Source organism: Nicotiana tabacum, chromosome 20 (genome assembly GCF_000715075.1).
Source record: "Nicotiana tabacum cultivar K326 chromosome 20, ASM71507v2, whole genome shotgun sequence".
Lineage (NCBI taxonomy): Eukaryota > Viridiplantae > Streptophyta > Magnoliopsida > Solanales > Solanaceae > Nicotiana > Nicotiana tabacum.
Window position 1 is genome coordinate 27,478,127 of NC_134099.1, and position 15,321 is coordinate 27,493,447.

Below are 15,321 nucleotides of genomic sequence, written 5' to 3' on the forward strand. Positions count from 1 at the left end.
CATGTGATTTTTGATCCTCCCAAATATTTTATATATTTTAGCATGTAAATATTTTTTTAGGCCTAATATCACTATTTCAACTAATTTTGATTCATTCATTTTTATTTTATTTTATCACAAAATGAAAATTACAAAAAATAAAATTATTTTAATGGTTAGTTTTATTTTAATAGTTACTACTTAAGTAGGGCTAATTAATCCTTTGGTAGTATTTTTATCTTTGTTTTTTTATTTTATAGGCAAGAGTTGATGTAGGGTGGATAAATTCTTGGTTAATTACGCCAATTTTTAGCAAATTTTGTTATAAAGGCCCAAGTTTTAAAGCCCAATACCTTAGGCCATCAGATTTTAAAACTTAAAATAAACCCTTCCTTCATATAACCAAAGGCCTAGATCCCTAAGAGCTAGACCTTTTCAGCCGTTTCCGTCTAGGATTGAAAACAGAAAAAAACTAAAAACCTAGAACTAACCTAGAGACCTAAAAAGTGATAGCAGCCGCAGATCCTAGGGGGAACACCTGAAGCTTCTTCTTCTTTGAAGAAAAAACCAATGACCCTTAGCTTCTTCCTATACACATCCTAACCTTTAGCACCTTCACAACACACAGACCCTCCAGACACCCCATCTCAAAACCACCAAACCAGCCACACGACCACTCTAACGTCTCCATCCAATAGCTCACCATCGCTGCCGGACAGAGCGCCCCTGAAACCAGCGATCCCAAAACAACTAGAAGTCACCGAGCTAGACCACATTCGCCTTCATCGCCAATCATCTCTCCAAGAACACCATAGCAGCAGTCGTCCTTCTTCACCACCTAGTTTGCCAGTGAATAAACAGAGAGAACGAGAGTGAGACGGAGAGGATGAGGGTTTTAATCCTAATTTCTAGCCTTTCCCTTTCATGATTTTGTTTTTTTCGTTCATAAAACATAAACAAAAAAAATTCGTTTAATGCTTTTCTTAAATCTCAAAAAATCATTTTAGTTTCTGATTTTTGATCTTCCCATGTGGGGTTGATTTGCATTTGAGGTGGAGTTATAATTGCCGGTTCGAGGTTCGTCGTGGTCGAATTTGAGTTTGTCGAATTTGAGTTTATTAGTTTTATTGCCGATTTTCCACCGCTTAGCATTTTCAAGCTGTCAAACAATCATATTTCAGATTTGTTCAAGTTCTTCTACCTTTCCTTTACTATTTTGCCTTAGTTTTATGTTTCTGTGTTGTTAATCTTTTAGTTAATGTTTCATTGTTGTTTGTGATGACTTACTAGTGTTTGTGTACGTTTTTGTTCTGATGCTATTTGTTTTGTGTATTTCCTTCATGAATTTGTATTCAGGTGGTTTTCAATGGTTGAAATGAATTGTTTTTTTAATCCTTGACATATTGCTTCGTTGAAGATAAATGTTCCATAATTCAGAATCAAAATTTTGACGACGAAAAGTTAAGTTAACTTGATTAAGTAATTTGATTTTCATTCTCGTTGTTTTGAATGTGGGGATTGGACATCCAGAATGAAAAATCAAACTTATCATTTTACTTTGCCTGCTCGGACCATTAGGAGCATGTTTAGGTCTACCACACCCAGGTTGGCGAACCTTTAGGCGCGTTTTAAATTTATTATCATGATTATGTACAAGTTCGCGTGATATGATTACGGTTTCTAAAATGAATATTCGTAGTTTGCTTTAGGCATGATTTAATTTATCATCGTGATTGTGTACATGTTCCTGTGAAATAATTGTGATTTTAAAAATAAAATCAGAGTATGCGTTCGCGCAACTGTGACTAAACTTTCTCAATAATAACAAAACGTTATTAATTGTGGACACGTTCGCATGACATGATTTTTGACGCGCCAAACAAATGGGTACAGGTGCGCGTGACCTGATGAAAGAGGTAAATGCACATAGGTTCTGAAATAAGTAATTAGACAATTCGATTAATCCTCATCAAAGCGACCGTGCTGAAACCACGGAACCCAAGAATGCCTAACACCTTCTCCCGGGTTAACAGAATTTCTTACCCGGATTCCTATGTTCGTAGACCATAATTAAGAGTCAACTTTCCTCGATTAGGGATTTTAAACCGGTGACTTGGGATACCATAAATTATCCCAAGTCGCGACTCTGAGTTTGAAGAAATAATCCCGTTTCAATTACTGTCACTTTAATTGAAAAAATTCCCTTATATCCCTTTCAGGGTAGAAAAAGGAGGTGTGTCAGCTCTGGCAAGTCTGCTGGGGACAATAACCCAGAACATCTGTTTCAGGGTTCAGAATTTGAGTTTGTTAAAAATGATCTATGCTTGGCTTTATTGTTTGTTGATATTACTGTATTTGTGGACCTAATGTGCTAATTGCCATTTATTTACCGCTTTGATAGTATTTGAGCTGTATTAAAATATCTTCCTACGCCTCCCTTCTGATGCCTTCTAAAAATATGGTGCACACGTACGCGTGGCCCGCTTTTTTGTTAGAAGTCATACCAAATAGAACGAGGCTTGGGTCAACAACAAGGCCAGGTAGACTTTCGTGCTCCCGGTACATTGCCCCTACCTCGGCTCGAGTTGTCTGCTCGGGTAAGTCAGGTCTAGAACAATACACCTAATTTGTAAACCTAGAATAACATAGCCTTATGCCGGATCCCTAGTAGGAATGTTTGTTTGCATCACGTACATTTGATCTTGGGGACTCAACACAGGGGTTGGGTGGACTAAGACAGGTGTACCCAAAAATAAAAGACCATCCTGATGCATCTTATGTGCTACATGTTCCATTCTTCAAGGGTAAAAAAGGTCATTTGGCGGGCCAATGATGGTTGAACTTAAATGAGAAAAAAAGAGGGTGAAGTGTAAAAATGAAGCAAGTAGGGTCTAGTGATATTTTTCTTTCACAATTTTTTCAAGAAAAGACGAAAAAATAAATAAATGAAAAATTCCAAAAAAGATTTGCACTTTCCCATCATTTTTAGAAAAAAGCAAAAAAAAAAACCTAAAAGAAAAATCCAAAAAGAGTTTACATGTTTCATCATTTTTCAAACAAAAAAAAAGACAAAAAAATTTTCTCTAAATTAGTTTTTTTATTCTTGCCCGTATGCAATCTGCCCGAACTACGCATACCTGATTCTCATCTTTCTGGGTGTGATACGTAGGCAGCCTACCTAGGGTCCGGTCTTCCTAGTGAGTCTTAGGTTCTTGGCTTCGAGGGTCGCATCCAAATCTTGCATCTCTAGCTACTTTTGGCCACATCGACCATTTTTGCAAAATATGGCTATTTTTTCAAAGTGATTTGTTTGATTGTCTGAAGAGTCTTGAATCCACAATTAGGTGTCCCTTTACTTTAAGGCCCAATCCTTGTCAAATTTGCATCTCTAGCCACTTTTGGCCACATCGGCCATTTTTGAAAAATATGGCTACTTTCGCAAAGTGGTTTGTTTAATTGTCTGGAGAGTCTTGAATCCACAATTAGGTGTCGCTTTACTTAAGTCCCATCCTTTTCGAATTTGCATGTGTAGTCGCTTTTGGCCACATCGACCGTTCTTGCAAAATGGGGTCATTTTTGCAATAGTGGTTTAGTGACCAATGTCTTAGAGTCCCAAGTCCACAACAAAGTGTCCTATCTATCTAAGGCCCAGTCTGTTGAACTTGCATGCTTAGCTATTTTTTTTGGCCACATAGGCCATTTCTACAGAATGAGCCATTTCTGCAAAGTAATTTTTCCATGTCTTAGATGTCACTTTTGTTGAGTTTGCACTTCTAACCATATTTTGGCCACATAAGCCATTTTGCAAAATAGCCTCAATCATATCTTGCATGTGTCCAATAGGAAGTATTATTGTCTCACATAGCGTTCTAAGTCTTTAACTCTATTTGGTCTTATTTTTCTCATACATGTATGAATCTACTTACTAGAGCTTGAGCATGACAGACTGTAACGACCCGACCGGTCGTTTCATGAGTTACCGCGTTTTCCCCCAATTCTGCTTCTTATTGATTTGTTTATCGGTTCTATGTGTGATTGGGTTGGTTGGCTCGGGTTCGGAGAGGTTTTGGTAAGGGTTGAGACACTTAGTCTCTTTTGAGTAAGCTTAAGTTGAAAAAGTTAACCGGATGTTGACTTATGTGTAAAAGGGCTCGGATGTGAATTCTGATGGTTCAGATAGCTTTTGGAGGTGATTTGGGACTTAGGAGCGTGATTGGAATGTGTTTTGGATGTCCGGAGTAGATTTAGGCTTGAATTGGCGAAATTGGAATTTTGGCGTTTTCCGGTTGGTAGGTGACATTTTGATATAGGGGTCGGAATGGAATTCTGGGAGTTGCAGCAGGTTCGTTGTGCCAATTGGGATGTGTGTACAAATTTTCAGGTCATTCAGATGTGGTTTAATAGACTTTTTGATCGAAAGCGGAATTTGGAAGTTTTTGGAATTCTTAGGCTTGAATTCGATGTGATTTTGGTGTTTCGATGTTGTTTTGGGCGTTCCGAAAGTTGGAACAAGTTTGAATGAGGTTATGGGATATGCTGGCATGTTTGGTTGGGGTTTCGAGGGCCTCGTGTGAGTTTCGGATGGTTGAACGGACCATTTCAAGTTAAAGGAGATTGCAGATTTTGGCTTCAGCTGTTGTAGAAAAATTGTGCTTCGCGTTCGCGAGTGGACCCTCGCGTTCGCGAAGGGTTAGAATTGGAGGATGGAGATTTTTCCTTTGCGTTCACGAGTGAGGTCCTGCGTTTGCGAAGGACCGGAATAGGAAGCATCGCGTTCGCGAGAAGTTGGACGCGTTCGCGATGGCTTGAGATGCTGAGGCATCGCGTTCGCGATGGTGCGATCGCGATGGTGCGATCGCGTTTGAGTAAGAGAATTTTGGTCAATGGTATTTTTGTGCTTCGCGAACGTGAGGCTTTGACCGCGTTCGCGAAGAATGATTTCTGATCGCTGGGCAGAATTGTTAAAAGGCCATTTTCCCGAGTTTTGGCCTAAGTTCACCATTTTTGACTTGGTTTTGGAGCTTTTTGAGAGAGATTTAAGAGGGAATCAAAGAGAACTTATTGGAGGTAAGAATTTTGGACTTAATACTTGTTCCTATTGTGATTTTTACCTAATTAAATGTGAAATTTGGGGAATTTGAAGCCTAAATTGTAGAGTTAGGGCTTGGAAACTTGGGACCTTAATCTAGGGATTTAAGGGGCCATTTGTGGTCGGATTTTGGTACTCTTAGTATGTATGAACTCGTGGAAGGATAAGGATTCCGTTGATGTGACTTTTATCAGGGGTCGGGTTGGACCAATTTCGGGATTTTTGGTATAATTTGATTAATTTCACATGGGCCTCGTCCCTTTAGCATATTCTTATGTTATGATTCTGATTTTGTGTAGATTCGGCATGAGTTGAGGCTGAGGCGAGAGGAAAAGGCATTGCGGAGTAGTAATTCACCCGGTTTGAGGTAAGTAACCATTGTAAATCTGGAACTGAGGGTACAAAACCTCAGTATTTCGAATTGTTTTGATAAATGAGGTGACACACATGCTAGGTGACGAGCGTGTGGGCGTGCACCATTAGGGATTGTGACTTGGTCCGTAACGTAGTGACTATTAAGCAGCGTACTTGATTTGAAATCTTATGATATTTAGTATTTTAGAAAATTATAATGTATCAGGGGTTGTATGCTATGTTTGGGGACTTGTGCCGACCTGTTGAGACCCTTAGGGGAATTTTTACTGTTTTCCTCACTCTGTTTGTTTGAAAGCATATCCTCAGTCATGTTTTACCTGTTTATTGTTTAAAACTGGTTTTATCATTCTACTTCTTAAATGTGAAAACTGTTCGAACTAAGTTCCCTGATTTCTACTATTATGCTCGAGTGGTTGTGAGGTTAATGACTGAGAGAGCTTGATGACCTAATGGTGAGGATTATAAATATTATGGATCGGGCTGCACGCCTCAATAATATTATATGTATATATTATGGATCGGGCGGCACGCCGCAGCAATACTTATATGGATCGGGCTGCATGCCGCAGTGATATATATATTGGATCGGGCTACACGCCGCAAAGATATGACGCTTGGGCGGTAGGAGCCCCTCCGGAGTCTGTACACCCCAAGTGAGCGTAGTCGACTATAAACTATGGATCGGGTTGTATGCCTCAGCGGTTATTATGATTATTACTATTATGAAATATTATTGAGCCTAAGTGCTGAGTGTGAGTACTGAGTCACGAGTGACCGAGAGGCTTGCTCGAGAGGCTATATTTATGAGTGATACCTTGCCCAAGGGGCCCATTTACGATATTTTTGCTGACTTCACTCTTCTTTTAAAATAAGCCTTTATTGAAAACTGCTAAGTTAATGAATTCAAAGTATTTCAATTGAATCTAAAGCTTTATGAAGAAACTAGTTTAAAACTGTTGGGTTTGACTTGATATTCTGTCGTTTACTCTTCTATATGATTTTTAACTGCTCGTCACTGCTTTCAGACTTTATTTACTTTAGTTACTTATTGAGTTGGCATACTCACATTACTCCTTGCACCTTGTGTGCAGATCCAAGTGCCCTAGCGGCAGAGTGAGGGTCCTCAGCATCGTTAGAGTTTGCCGGAGACTGCAAGGTAGCTACATGGCGTCCGCAACCCTGCTTTCTTTCTTCCTTTCCTTGTTTTTACCGCCTTTTAGACTTGTTATGTATTAGATAGTCGTATTTGTATATTTAGAGGCTCTAGACTCGTGACACCAGATGTTTGGGCTGTGTTGGTCTAATATTTTACTGATTTCCGCACATTTTAGCTATTTTATACATTTCTTATGAGAATTTGAGATTTAATCAGAGTTAGAAAAATAGTTTTATAAAAGAAATTTATTTTGGTTGATGGTTTGGGTTGGCTTGCCTAGTATTGTGATAGGCTCCATCACGATCGGGCATTTGGGGTCGTGACAAGTTGGTATCAGAGCTAGAAAAATGGTTTTATAAAAGAAATTTATTGTGGTTGATGGTTTGGGTTGGCTTGCCTAGTATTGTGATAGGCTCCATCACGATCGGGCATTTGGGGCCGTGACAAGTTGGTATCAGAGCTAGAAAAATGGTTTAATAAAAGAAATTTATTGTGGTTGATGGTTTGGGTTGGCTTGCCTAGTATTGTGATAGGAGCCATCACGACTGGACATTTTGGGCATTTTGACTATTTTTTATGTTGTCTTGTACTTTATAGTCATGTTCAGTAGTATTGATTTTGTTAGTTGGTGTCAGAGTTTGTCGTAGTATAGTTGAGTTTGTCAAGTTTCCCGTTATCGTATTTCCTGTTTTATATTTGAAAATCGAAAAAGAGTTGTAAATGAAAAAAATTAAAAAAAAAAGATTTTTGTTTCTTAGTTTATTGTTTCCATTACTTTTCCTGAACTACGCAAAGATCTGATTCATGCGACGTCATCATACGTAGGCAACCTACATGGGGTTCGATCGAATCATTTTTTTATTTTATTAAAAAAAAGGAAAAAAGAAGGAAACAAAAAAAAACGAAAAAGGTGAAATTATGGGTTGTGAGAAATGAGAGGAGAGAAAAAAGTGATAATTAGAAAAAAAAAGAGAAGAAGGAAAATGAGCAAACCAAGAAGTGCTAGAAAAGAAAGAAAAGAGAAGATTGAAATGTACAAAATTGGGATGATGCCAAGTGACCTTGTGACCCTCGAAGTCATTCTAAAACTGTTAATTGTTGCTAGGTGCATTGCACGCAATGCGATATTTTTAGTTGTTAGATGCCCTAATGCTAACAGGATGCTCCCATTTTATTCCTTTTGTTATCTTCATTGAGCAGAAGGGTGGTTGGTTTGTGGTTTTTAAATAACTCATCCATACGACACAAGGTCAAATAGCAAGGTAGTCATGGCTAGCAAAGACTTGGACGCGGGTGTTATTGATTCGTCTAAGGAGATTGTTGAGTCAGAATCTGAGTTGAAAAAAGAGGTCTTAAGGTTGAAAGGATAGATGTCCAAAATATACAAGCCTGGATTAATGGGCGTCCTCCACCATTATTTCCCACTAACTACCCTAAAAGCCTTGTCACCATTCCACCACTGTCACAAATCCAGATTCCCACTGCTGCTGATATCTCCCTACAACCTTTTCACACTCCACCAATCAAAACGACCTCATATCCCGCTCATTTGACCACTCATGTTTTTGTAGCTCATCCTCCAGCTACTTTTCCTCGATCTTCTAGCAGGACTGTGTTCAAAATCCCCGAGGTCCAACACTGTGCTCCAGAACCAACTTTCATGGTCTCGGATCCACACTCTCACGCTCCTCATTTTGAGCCTCACGGTGAAACTGAAAAGCCTACTAAGACACTGGAGCAAGATGATATAACCAGGAAGGTGAAAATATTAGAGCAGTCTTTAAGAAACATGCAAGGGATAGAGAGCCAGATAAGCGTGCCTTACAAAGACTTGTGCTTGTTTCCTGATATCCAACTGTCTGCTGGGTCTAAGATGACAAAGTTTAATTTGTATGATGGGCGTGGAGATCCAGTAGCCCATATGAGGGGTTATTGCAGTGAAATGAGAAGTGTTTGCAGGAAAGATGAGCTGCTGATGGCACATTTCAGTGAGAGCCTAATTGGGGAAGCCTTGGAATGGCATACTCGTCAAGGTGTCAGTAAGTGGCATACATGGGGTGACACGGCACAAGATTTTGTTCGGCACTATCAGCATAATGAAGACATTATCCCAGACTGTTCCTCCCTATCTTAGATGGAAAAGAAATCTAAAGAAAGTTTTAGGGAGTTTTGGTTCAGATGGAACGAACAAGTTGCTCGGGTCAGTCCTCCGATTAATAGAAAAGATGTTGCTGAGTCCCGCCAACGACATGATCCAGTGGTCATTCCTGCTAAACACTTTCAGCCTCAATACCGGCCCTATGAACATCCCTAAGATCCATATTATCCACCCCAGTATTATCCTTCGAACAACATCCGACCATCTGTCTATCCACTAGGTGACTCCCTAGGGCGAGCACCAGCATCCCAAAATACTCGTGTGCCTTCACAGCATTTTCAGGCACCCTATAACCCAAAAAAATAGGCATGAAAGGAAATAAAGGCAAAGAAATAGTTTCACGCCAATCGGAGAATCCTATACAAGCTTGTTTGAGACGTTAATACATTCTAGCCTGATTGAGCCGCTCCTCGGCTATACTCCGGACCCATATGCAAAAATGTTTTGATCCTACTATACGGTGCATGTACCACTCTAATGTCTAAGGGCATAGCATCAAAGATTATCGTGCTTTGAAAAGGGAATAGAAAGAATGATTCAAGAAGCGATAATTGTGATTAAGGACAGTGATCGGGGGTATGCAAATCCCTTTGGGAACTTGCTGACTAAAGTTAATGATATTGAAGTTGGTAATGGTCTTGATAATATTAATGTGGAACTCAGTGGCTAAGATGCCGAGCTTGGTAATTGGAAAGACGCTCCTCCATTGGCTAGCCGGGTATGAGTCTTGGTGGTTCATTTTGTTATTAATTTTGTTGTCCGGGTTATTCTAGAGTTATAATCCGGATATTGTCTTGTGACTCAAATCCTTCTATCCTATTATTTTTCCTAGTTTATTTAGTCGTAGTAACTCGATTAGTGTTGTCCAGGTTTGTTCCAGGGTTGTAACCCTAGTTTATTTTGCTTGTTTTGTTGTTCAAACTCTTTCACCGCCTGTCTAGTGCAATTTTTTGTTTTTTGTTATTTCTAGTCATTTTTTGTTTAGTTCTCTTCTCATTTTAAAGTTCTTTTATGCTGGCTCTAGTGACGTGACATGCATGCATAATTCTAGGCCTGATCTTAAAAATTAGTTTAATAATGAAGCAATGAAATAATTTTGAAGATGATTGAGACATTTGAGGGAAATAAGTAAAGATTGGATATTTTGAGATCATTTAAAGTTCGAATTGCCTGGAACTAGGGCATATGGTTTAGGAAGTTGAGAGGATGACCGGAACTTATTACAAGAGAGTGCGTCCCAACAATGTGAAGCGAGCAACTTTGAGTTCAAGTGCATCTCAAGATGAGATAAGGCCAAGGGAGTTTGCTCCAAACAGACAGAGTGCATCCATTATGAAGAAAAAATTACCCAACGAGAGTTCTGTACTTGATAAGGAACTAAAAAAAATGGAAGGCATATCAATGATATCAATGTCAAAGCTGCAAAAGAAATATTGTGCATAATTTTCCTTTTTCATTTTCAAGTTGCATGTGTTATACTTGGCATTTTCATGGATTGGGAGGCCCTCTTTCAGCTACCCAAATACTTTATACCATTCGGTACCCCTTTTGACCACCCCTCTTTTGAAATCAAGTTAGAATCATAAAAATAAAAAAATAAAAAAAATTCATATGCCCATATGTTTGTTTTAGAAAGTTCATTCTAAAAGAAAAGTCAAAAGAAAAAAACACAAAAGAGAAAATAGGAAAAAAAAAGAAAAGAAAAGAAAAGAAAAAAGAAAAAGAAAAAGAAAAAGAGCAACAAAAACAAAACAAGAATTAGTTGTGAACTACATTTGACCTGATTCTTGTCACCACAAGATACGTAGGCAGCCTTACGGTTCGGTCGCACCAAATAAAATATTTCATAATCCCATGAAGTCGAGAGTGAGGTAGTCTTTCTTAGAAATTCCATTTCAAAAAAGAAAAACAGAAAAAAAGAGAATCAAATTCCATTGTTTTAGAAATTGGGGCAAAGTTTTAGAATGGATTCCAAAAATGTAAGTAAATTAAGCCCGATGTCTTAGTTATTTTGAGCCTTTCAGATATGCTTTCTTTCTAACCTTGTCCAGAAGCTATATTATAGTCCAAAAAAGACCTCCCAGATAATCTTTGAGAGTGCCGAGTCAGACATGCTAGGAGCATATGACATTTCTATCGTGGTTAATGCCTTGTCATCTGCAAAATCAGAGGAAAAAAAAGAAAAGAAAAAATGAGAGAGTCTTATCGGTGAAAACATTCACAGGCACCATAAGGCGATGATAAGTTGAGAGAAAGAACAAAATGAGAGAGGCTTGATGGTGAAAACCCTTCGGGCACTACAAGTCCAATAAGGACCGTGAATCAGATAGGAAAATCGGAGCATGGAAGCCCAGTTTCACAACTCAGAGGTACAATAAGAGTTGAACATTAGACTTGCTTGACAGATTAGGCCACTTAATCCAAATGTGCACATCATGGTCATTAGAGTTTATGCCCACATCTGATAAGTTTCTACTTTGTAGTTTTCTTGTTAGGAATCATCTCTTTCCATTGTACTTTACTCTGTTCCTTTTGTCTTGTTTACTTATTCTTCTTGAGTCTGTTTGGTCAGAACAAGTGAAAAATGACTTCAAAATTTGTCACCAGCTTTCCAATTACACAAAACGGAATCTGGCTAGCACAACAAAGCGGTATAAGTCAAGAAAGAACAGTATGCGCAATGAGTAGGTGACAATTGACGTGCTTTGAGATTCATATGAAATACAAAGGTTCGGTATATGTCAATTAATGAGCACAATGCAATATATAGAGGGATTGAGTTTGAACGGATCAGAGGTATTTTTTGTGATAAGGGTGACAGAGAAAGTGGCTAGTCAATAAACAAGCAAGGTCTTTCGAGATGAAATTAAAGTTATCATGGGAAGTGAAGGAGCAATTGCTTTCAAAGTCAAGGCCACAAACCAACCACGATGTTTAAACTCACAAGTTTTCTTTGTTTGAAATATGGACGAAGACTATGTCCAAATCAAAACTTGGAAGCTTGAATTTTTCAAGTGTCGTGCCCAAATTTTGTCAGCACAAAGGAGGTTTGAGGAGGGGAAAGAAAATTTGTTCGATCTGTAGGAACCATCCATGAGGAAAGCATGGTTCAGGGGCAAGGAATTTTGTTCGTTCTGCAGAGATCCTCCAAGAAGATAGTATGGCTTAGGTAAGTTCATTCTCGGCTGTTCAGGACCCTTCTGGATAATGGGATTTAGTTTTAAGTGTTTAGGAACCTTCTGGATAATGGGATTTAGTTTCAAGTTTTTAGGACCCTCTTGGATAATGGGATTTAAGTTTAAGTTGTCAGGACTCTCCTGAATAATCGGGTTTAGTTTTAAGTTTTTAAGACCTTTATAGATAATGAGATTTAATCTTCAGTGCCCTCCTGGATAACGGGATTTAGCTTTTAAATTCTTAGAGCTCTTTTGGATAACATGATTCAGTTAACACTCACAGATGTTCCCAGTATCAAACTGGGGCAGAAAAGTTTCTTTTGTTATGTCTGTTTTGTTGTAATGACAGGCGCCCACCTGAAAAACAAAGGAATTCATTTCAAGTTTTAGCATGAGGCGCCCACCGGGATAACAAGGGAATAAATTTCAATTTTTGGCATCAGGTGCCCCCCTGGATAACAAAGGAATACATTTCAAGTTTTGACATCAGGCGCCCACCTAGATAACATGGGAATACATTTCAAGTTTCAGCATCAGGACCCCACCTGGAAAACAAGGGAATACATTTCAAGTTTTGGCATGAGGTGCCCACCTGGATAACAAGGGAATACATTTCAAGTTTTTTCATCAGGATCCCACCTGGAAAACAAAGGAATTCATCTCAAAGTTTAAGCATCAGGAGCCCACCTGGAAAACAAGGGAATCCATTTCAAGTTTTGGCATCAGGCGCCCACCTGGATAACAAGGGAATAAATTTCAAGTGTCAGCATCAGGCGCCCACCTGAAAAACAAAGGAATTCATCTCAAAGTTTAAGCATCAAGAGCCCACCTGGAAAACAAGGGAATCCATTTCAAGTTTTGGCATCAGGCACCTATCTGGAAAACAAGGGAAGACATTTCAAGTTTTGGCATCAGGCACTCACCTAGAAAACAAGGGAATTCAGTTCAAGTATCGGCAACAGGCGCCCACCTAGAGAATAAGGGAATTCAGTTCAAGTATCGGCAGCAGGCGCCTACCTGGAGAACAAGGGAATTCATTTCAAGTATCGGGAGCAGGCGCCCACGTGGAGAACAAGGGAATTCAGTTCAAGTATCGGCAGCTGTCACCCACCTGGAGAACAAGGGAATTCATTTCAAGTATCGGTTGCAGGCACCCACCTGGAGAACAAGGGATTTCGTTTCGAGATTATTTCAAGTTTCAAGTCAGTAGTAAGCGCCCACCTGGAGAACAAGAGAAGTCATTTTAGAATATAATTAAAATTAGAAGCAGCAGAAGCTCGAGGTAAGAAGGCGAATCAATGGCCCGAGATAACCAATAGAAGTAGTATCAATCCAAAATAAAAGAAAGGAAAAAGAAGTGAATCCAAAATGCAGAAGCAGAAGAAAGATGTCAGCTGCTCAAGACATGACTGAAGTTACGAGCACTGCATGTCCAGTATTGATCTGAAAGAGTTGAAGAAAAACAAACTAGCACCTGCAGCTAGAAGCGTCAAAGCTCAAATCTAAAGTCTGCATGAAGAACCATTCAAGACTCAAGATCAAGCTTCAGAAGACTTATAGATATGAATCTTGTAACTCATAGTTGACAGGCTTAGTTAGTCTTTCTCATTTTTTATTTTGATGTAATAATAGGATCGCAGACCGGAACCTCGTCGGAACGACACCTCAATCGGTTGTCCACCTCGGTATACTCCATCACTATTCCTACTTCTAAACTACATGTGGCCTGATTACTTTATAGCCAAGAATATATAGGCAGCTCAGATACCAGGGTTCGGTCACATTCTCCTTCCTATTAGTTTTTGGTCTCTCTAAATAAGGGTCGGGTCAAAAAACCTCTCTCGTCGTTCTTTGTCGGAAAACTCTTCGTGTTTCCAGTCAAAGAGGGGCAGCTGTAGACGTGTGATTTTTTACCCTCCCCAAGATTTTATATATTTTAGCATCTAAATATTTAATTTAGGCCTAATATCACTATTTCAACTAATTTTGACTCATTTACTTTATTTTGTCACAAAATAAAAATCACAAAAAATAGGTTTGTTTTAATGGTTAGTTTTATTTTAATAGTTATTTCTACTTAAGTAGGGCTAATTAATACTTTGGTAGTATTTTTATCATTGTTTTTTATTTTATAGGCAAGGGTTAATATAGGGTGGATAGATTCTTGGTTATATAAGCCAATTTTAAGCAAATTTGGTCATAAAGGCTCAAGTTTTAAAGCCCAATACCTTAGCCCATCAGATTTTAAAACTTAAAATAAATCCTTCCTTCATATAACCTAAGACCAAGATCCCTAAGATCTAGACCTTTTCAGCCATTTCCATCTAGGATTGAAAACAAAAAAAAACCTAAAAACCTAGAACTAACCTAGAGACCTAAAAAATGATAGCAGCCGCAGAACCTGGGGGGAACACCTGAAGATTCTTCTTCTTTGAAGCAAAAACCAAAGACCCTTAGCTTCTTCCTCTACACACCCTAACCTTCAGCACCTTCACAACACACAGACCCTTTAGCCACCCCATCTCAAAACCGCCAAACCAGCCACATGACAACTCTAACGTCTCTAGCTAGTAGCTCACCATCGCCGCTGGACAGACCACCCCTGAAACCAGCTACCCCAAAACACTAGAAGCCACCGAGCTAGACCTCCTTCGTCTCCATCGCCAGTCATCTCTCCAAGAACAGCATAGCAGCAGTCGTCCTTCTCTACCACCCAGCTCGCCGGAGAACAAACAAAGAGAACGAGAGTGAGAGGGAGAGGACAAGGGTTTTAATCCTAATTTCTCGACTTTCCTTTTCATGATTTCATTTTTTAGTTCATAAAAAAAGAAACAAAAAAAATTTTGTTTGTGCTTTTGTTAAATTTGAAAAAAATGCATTTTAGTTTCTGATTTTTGATCGTCCCTCATGGGGTTGATTTGAATTCTAGGTGGAGTTCTGATTGCCAGTTCGAGGTTTGTCGTGGTCGAATTTGAGTTTGTCGAATTTCAGTTCGTTGGTTTTATTGCTGATTTTCCGTCGCTTAGCATTTTCAAGCTATCAAACAATCATATTTCAGATTTGTTCAAGGTCTATTTCTCCCTTTACTTTATTATTTTGCCTTAGTTTCATGTATCTGTGTTGTTGATCTTTTAGTTAAGTTTTTATTGTTGTTTGTGGTACCTTGATAATGTTTTTGTACGTTCAAGGTTTATTTCTCGCTTTCCTTTACTATTTTTCCTTAGTTTCATATATCTATGTTATTGATATTTTAGTTAAGGTTTCATTATTGTTTGTGATGCTTAGTAGTGTTTGTGTACCTTTTTATTCTGATATTATTTGTTTAGTGGGTTTCCTTTGTTAATTTGTATTCGGGTGGTTTTCAATGATTGAAATGAGTTGTTTTTTA

General features: G+C 38.7%; 1 long non-coding RNA gene across 1 annotated transcript; it reads left to right on the forward strand.

Moving 5' to 3' along the window:
- The first annotated feature begins 14,225 nt into the window (after positions 1 to 14,225).
- On the forward strand, positions 14,226 to 15,001 carry LOC107762498 (uncharacterized). The gene is made up of 2 exons (XR_001642812.2): positions 14,226 to 14,700; positions 14,863 to 15,001. It is a non-coding gene; the product is annotated as an uncharacterized LOC107762498 (long non-coding RNA).
- The last annotated feature ends 320 nt before the right edge of the window (positions 15,002 to 15,321 follow it).